This window comes from Kogia breviceps, chromosome 6 (genome assembly GCF_026419965.1).
Source record: "Kogia breviceps isolate mKogBre1 chromosome 6, mKogBre1 haplotype 1, whole genome shotgun sequence".
In the NCBI taxonomy this organism is placed as follows: domain Eukaryota; kingdom Metazoa; phylum Chordata; class Mammalia; order Artiodactyla; family Physeteridae; genus Kogia; species Kogia breviceps.
Window position 1 is genome coordinate 92,080,709 of NC_081315.1, and position 6,545 is coordinate 92,087,253.

Below are 6,545 nucleotides of genomic sequence, written 5' to 3' on the forward strand. Positions count from 1 at the left end.
AGTATATTTAAAACAATTTTAATGGATTATTTAGTAGAAGTTCTGTATTAATAATATCACTTTTCCTTTCCTCTAACCTCCAGAATTTATCCTACAATTTTGTAGAGCACATACTTCTTTTTTATAAAGCTCTTGTCATTTTGTAGTGGTGAATTACTAATCAGACGATTATTCCATACTGGTAAAACATCACTTAAAGTATTTATTATAGCTCATAGACTACTAAAGTTACCCAGTTATAAATTGCTTACATTACATAAGGTGTCATTTGCTACACAGTTCAAAACTACTTGTCCTTTGTCAAAGCAAGTGTTGCATAATTATAGTAAGTGACTGCAATTATAAACACATAACTTTCAAGAATGACATTTATTGACTTAATTGAAGTAAATTTCGATGAAAATTTTTTCCTCAAACATAAAATTAATAAAGACTGTCCTTCGTAGAAAATCTCAATCATGTATATTTTGTAATTTTTACCTCCTGTGTTCATTTACGTATTCTTTTGTTCAATGAATAATTTTAGAATATTTAGTATATATAAGGAAATGTACACAAGAAAGTCAACAGAACCAGCACTATAAGGTAGTGGGTGTTAATTAAACTGTCAAGCAAGTGGCGTCTGTGGCTTATTATCAGGAGTAGAAGTCTGAACACTTCTGTCCACTGCATTTTGATATTGGAGTTGCCAGAGAAAACACAATGCAGTCAAACATTGGATGGAACAATGATTTACTCACATAGAGACGAGACAGAGCAAGATTAACTTCATTAGTGGGTGTCAGTACCCCATTGCCAGCAGGTCCCTCCCAGCAGCGGACACAGGGCAATTAACCTGCAGGAATCCCTCTTGTGCTTCAGCAAAAGGATCCTGTCCCTTCCTGGCAAGGGACAGATATAGTAGTGGGTTGGCCAGGTGCCATATGAGGCACATGCTTGAGCAAAACAAAGAAATACACATTGAGTTTGAACAGCAAAAGCTATTCCTACACAATGTGATAAATTCAGCACAAGCTGTGAGGTTTCTTTATCTCTTGGTAAAGAAGTGTTCCTGCCTCAAGGCCCATTCTTATGTGGCCAAGTAGAAACCCAAAAACTGCATGTAGGATAGTATCTTTCCCAAGTGAATTCCTGCTGAATTCATGCTCAGTGGGAGCCACCTAGGAGATTGGGCCACCCACATGCAATCTTAGCTTGACTTGGTAAATGCATGGTGGCTAAATTGAGAAAGACTACATTCTATATATATATGGATATATTCTATATCCATATTGGTCAGATAATATGGAATTCTACCTTATTTTTAACATCATATCTTGGAAGAGCATTACTGTAAGACTATACATAGAGAAAAATATTCAGCCAACAGTAAGACTGGAAACTTTCATTTAAGGCAGAGTTGAAGGAATTGGGGATGTCCAGTGCTAGCCAAAGAAAAATAAAATGAATATTGAGGAAAGATAAAGGAAGTATAATTTGTGCTAAATTTCTCATAATAAGGATATGATTCTCTATAAGGTTCTAACTTACATAGTAATTTACATGTAAATGCAAAATAAATTTACCATAATTAATAAACATGTTTTCAAGAGACAGAAACACAGAGTTAAAGTAGACAAAAAAAGACTATAGAAGATATAAATGTGAGATGCTCTCTGGAAGTAGCCTGTGGTGAAAGGAGCATGGTGGGCAAAGATGATTCAGGCAATTCTGGTTTTCAATAACCATGGGAAGCCACGGCTGGTCTGCTTCTACCAGCGTTTCCCAGAAGAAATTCAACAGCACATTATTTGAGAGACCTTCCTTCTAGTTCTCAAGTGGGATGACAACATCTGTAACTTCTTGGAGGGTGGAAGTTTGTTCTTGTTTTTGTTTTTGCGTTACGCGGGCCTCTCACTGTTGTGGCCTCTCCCGTTGTGGAGCACAGGCTCCGGACATGCAGGCTCAGCGGCCATGGCTCACGGGCCCAGCCACTCCGTGGTATGTGGAATCCTCCCAGACTGGGGCACGGACCCGTGTCCTCTGCATCGGCAGGTGGACTCTCAACCACTGCGCCAACAGGGAAGCCCGAGGGTGGAAGTTTGATTGGTGGCTCTGACTACAAACTGATTTATCAGCATTATGCTACCCTCTATTTTGTATTTTGGGTGGATTAATTAGAGAGTGAACTTGGGATCCTGGACCTCATCCAGGTTTTTGTGTATACTCTGGATATGTATTTCAAAAATGTTTGTGAATTGGATTTGATCTTCCATATGGATAAGGCGACCTACATTCTTCAGGAGGTGGTGGTGGGTGGGATGGTGTTGGAAACAAACATGAATGAAATCGTGGCTTGGATTGAAGCTCAGAACAGGCTGGAGAAATCCAAGGGCGGCCTTTCAGCAGCGCCCGCCTGGGCCGTGTCTGCCATGAAAAACATCAACCTGCCAGAGATGCCTCGGAATATCAACACTGGCAATCTCAACATCAAGGTCCCCAACCTTTCCTGGTTTGTCTGAGGGTGGAAGATGGCTGAACTGAGTCCTTGGAATGAGCAAAGCTGAGCCAGTCCTGTAGCAAAACCTGCTCTGCGCCCTGGAGGAGTCCTGCCTTGGGCAGTGGCCCCTGCTGTCCTGAATCGGGGAGGAGTCCTGTGTCCACTGCCAGCCTGTGCTTGCATCTCACATATGGAGCACATGCCTACGGGCTCTACTAGAGTTGGCACACTCAGAATCCTTTTGTATCGCCACGCTGTCTCATCACCATCTCCTGCGGCATACGCTCCCCACTGCCATAGTTGTGGCTCTGCTCTCCCAGGTGTTTTATGTGCAGGACACAATCCAAATCGTAAGCCTGTTGTTTGCCTGCCCACCACATTTCTGCCAATAGGGAGGGCACACCCCCCCAGCCAGAAGGGTCCCCCTCAAAGGGGAGAGGCCCTGTGTCTGTAGAAGGCAAAGCTGACAACATGGGGAACATAGAATTATGACTCATCCAGGTTTAAAATACATTCTCCTCCCGAGGAACAGAGGGGTCAGTTATGAATGATGAGTCTTCTTTGTCCAGGAAGCCCACTGCTGTCTACACCAGCTTCTGGAGCAGGAGAGCCTGAGCTGGGGTAATGTGTTCTGGACCTGGCACAGGGGAAGGCTGGGAACACGGGCAGCCTGCTGGCTGAGACCGGTGGCAGTGCAGCATCTTCTCCCCAGTGTGCGAGGTGTCCCTGCCTGAGCTCACTCTGGGCACGCCCTGTTGCCCTCAGATGACAGTCCTCTAGAGCTAGCCGTGGAAACCTGTAAATGTTTACATTCGGTAAGAGTCTTTCTTCCTGTGGTTAACTTAGAGCTGAAGCTGCTCCTCGAAGTAGTGCCTCTTGCTCCTGCGCTGCCTCGGGCCGGGCCAGGTCTCAGGTATGATGTTGAGCTGCCTTGAGATTAGGGAGCTTGCTGCACCATCACGGTAAAGCCTCCCGGCCTGGAGACTTCTTGTGCCTGCTGGCCAGTGGCCCAAACTGTTTCCTCAGGCCTCCTGATGCTGTCGCAGAGCCCATCTGAGATGGTGCCTGGCAGGACCATGGTCAGGACCATGTCTTTTCCTGCTTTGAACAGTGCTTTCTGTGGTTGGTGCCCTTTGCTCCCTGTAGCCTCTTAACCTCAGTCTTTTGGAACATCTCTGATAACGTCAGAGATGGGCAGTGTTGATCAGAATGTAGGCCCTCTTATGTTGGAAGAGGGAAATGTAGGTTAATATATCTATCTGATGTTAAAATCTCTTATATTCTTTTAAAGAATTTATTTTTTTTAAACAGACATTTCAGCGTATTCACATCTGTCTTATATTTGCTGAAAGTGATATAGGAACAAAGAAGGAAAACGATATTTATTTTGCACCTACTGTAAGGTGGCATGAGTGAGATCCTTCCACAATCCTTACAACAGACATTGTTATCTCCATTTTGCAACTCAAGAAAGTAAGACTCAGAGAGGTCAAGTAACCTGCTTTAGGTCACAAGGGCTAAGAATTGAGACTGTCTGTCTGCCTAAATCCACAGTTCATTTTCTCTTCACTGCTCAAATGGCTTCTCCCAATTTTATTTTCTTTCTTATGGATAAGGAAACCTCAAAAAGTTTGTGTAGCTTCTCAGAAACTGTGATAAAAACCAGCTTGGTAGCCAGTGACAGCATCAAAGAGTGTAAGCTGGGGGGTCCTCCACATGCCTCCATTGAACTGGTGAGGAAGCAGAAGCCCAGAGTGTTAAGTGGTGTATCAAGGGTCACAAAGCTAGAACCAAGTCATTTTTCTTTTTTTTAAATTTTTATTGGAGTATAGTTGATTTACAATGTTGTGTTAGTTTCAGGTTTACAGTAAAGTGAATCAGTTATACGTATACATACCAAGAAAAAAAGATATAAATGATGTATTTAATGAATAAATCCAAAAGACATATATTGAATTCACATCCTGAAAGAAGGAGTGAACTTTCTTTTCAAGGACTCATGGAAATTTATAAAACTTCAATAGATTAGAAATTTTAATAACCGAACCTTTAACAGAAACCTGGAAAACAAGAACATCAGAAAAATGAACATTAAAAAACATAAACTATCCTTAATGATTATTTTGTGGCAAAAAATAAAAATTGATCCTAACTTGCCATATACTTTGTAAATAATAAACATGTCATAATTAAAACTTTGAAAATTAAGTAAAACAACCCACAGAGGGATATTTATAGCTGAAATATTTAGATTAGTAAAAGGAAATAGTTTAGTTAATTGAATTATCTAATCATTTAAAAGGGTTAGAAAAATGATCAACAAAACAAACCAAAGGACTTGAAGAAAGAACACAGTGAAGTTAAAAACAAATGTTAGTGAATTGAAAAACAATGATCACATTTTAAATATTATTGTTTTTTTTTGAAAAATGAAAGACAGCTAAGCCTATCAAGAAAAAATAAGGAGGAAAGTGGTATTAAATTGTACATGAAAAAATAAACTCTAAAATCTGTAAAAAAAAAAACTAGAGAAAATTAAATATTTTATACCAAATATAATTGTAAGAATGGACTCCAAAAATATTGGGATAATAAACTGACCAAATATTCTGGAAGAAAATTATGACGCCAGGTGCACAGAGCTCTGTGCCCCCATGTCAACCCCTTCAAATCTTCCGGAAATATAAAATGCTGCTACTACTTAAACTGTTTCAGAGTTGAGGAGAGGGAAAATTACAAATCATTTTTACAAAGCACATACTGTATCATTTTATCAAATTCCACAATAATATGCAAATGAAAAAATACCGTACACTAGCCTTACTTTTGAAAAATGTGAAAGTACTCGAAACACATTAAAAGAAAGAAATCATCATGTGAGATTGATTCTAGTAATAAAATGTAGAATTTATTATTCAAAATCTGCCATTTTCAGTTTATCAACAAGATTGATCAAAGGAGAAATGACATTAAACATCTCTATAGATGCTTAGAAAGCAGTTGACAAAAATTAATATCCATTTCTGTTAAAAAAACTGTTTTTGGAATACATATGCACACATATACGCACACACTGAAAGCCACAATTATGCTTAAATGTGAAATACTAGGTCATTACTGTTAAAGTTAATGATGCCCAATATTGCCACTGTTTATGTACACTTTCTGGAAGAATTTGACAATGCAATTAGGTAAGAGAAAGACATGATTGCCGTAAACATTGGAAGGAAATTATCTAACTTATTTGCAGATGATATGGATTTATCCCTGGAAAACATGAGAAAGTCAGTTGAAAACCCCTTGGAAACAACAGACGAATTCAATAAGGAGTTATTTACAAGATTAAGATATAAAAAGCAATAGCTTTCTTAGATAAACATTTTAAAAATAACTGGTGAACTCTCTGCAATTGGACCTGTTAAAGCAGAGATAAGTAACCAACTACCAGCGATAATGTAGAAAGACCCCTCTGAATGGGAGCACAATTATTTTGGATGAATTCTGAACTTTTACCCATGAGTTTGGGGAATCTGACCCTAGGAACAAAGGCTTTTGACCCTAGTGCCATAATTCCTATGCTTCAGCTTTCTGTGGAAACTGCACCTATTCTGATAATTCTTGTATGTGCAATAATTTTTGTTGAATTCTTCATTCTGCACTCTGGTCTTGGTGCCTGAGTGTCTTCTTGGATATTGAACCTTAGCCCATTGCTCTAATCACCTGAATATACATATTTTAATTCCTGTCTCTCTGTTATTGATCTGAACTTAGCTTGATCCTGACAAATAGGCCATCCCAAATTGTGAATTTTTTGGTGGCATGGATTTTTGTCTTCATGTTAGATCTTCAGCATGTATTAAAAGTTCTGACACATCATGGGCATTAAGTAAATACTTATGAAAAGAATACATACAGTTGTCCCTCTGTATCTGAGGGGAATTGGTTCCAGGACCCCTCTGGATACCGAAATTCATGGATACTCAAGTCCCTTATGTAAAATGGCATAGTATTTGCATATAACCTATGCACAATTGTCCTGTATGCTTTAAATCATCTCTATATTACT

General features: G+C 39.3%; 1 pseudogene; it reads left to right on the forward strand.

Moving 5' to 3' along the window:
• Positions 1-1,695: 1,695 nt before the first annotated feature.
• Positions 1,696-2,501, forward strand: LOC131758005 (AP-3 complex subunit sigma-2-like; annotated as a pseudogene).
• The last annotated feature ends 4,044 nt before the right edge of the window (positions 2,502-6,545 follow it).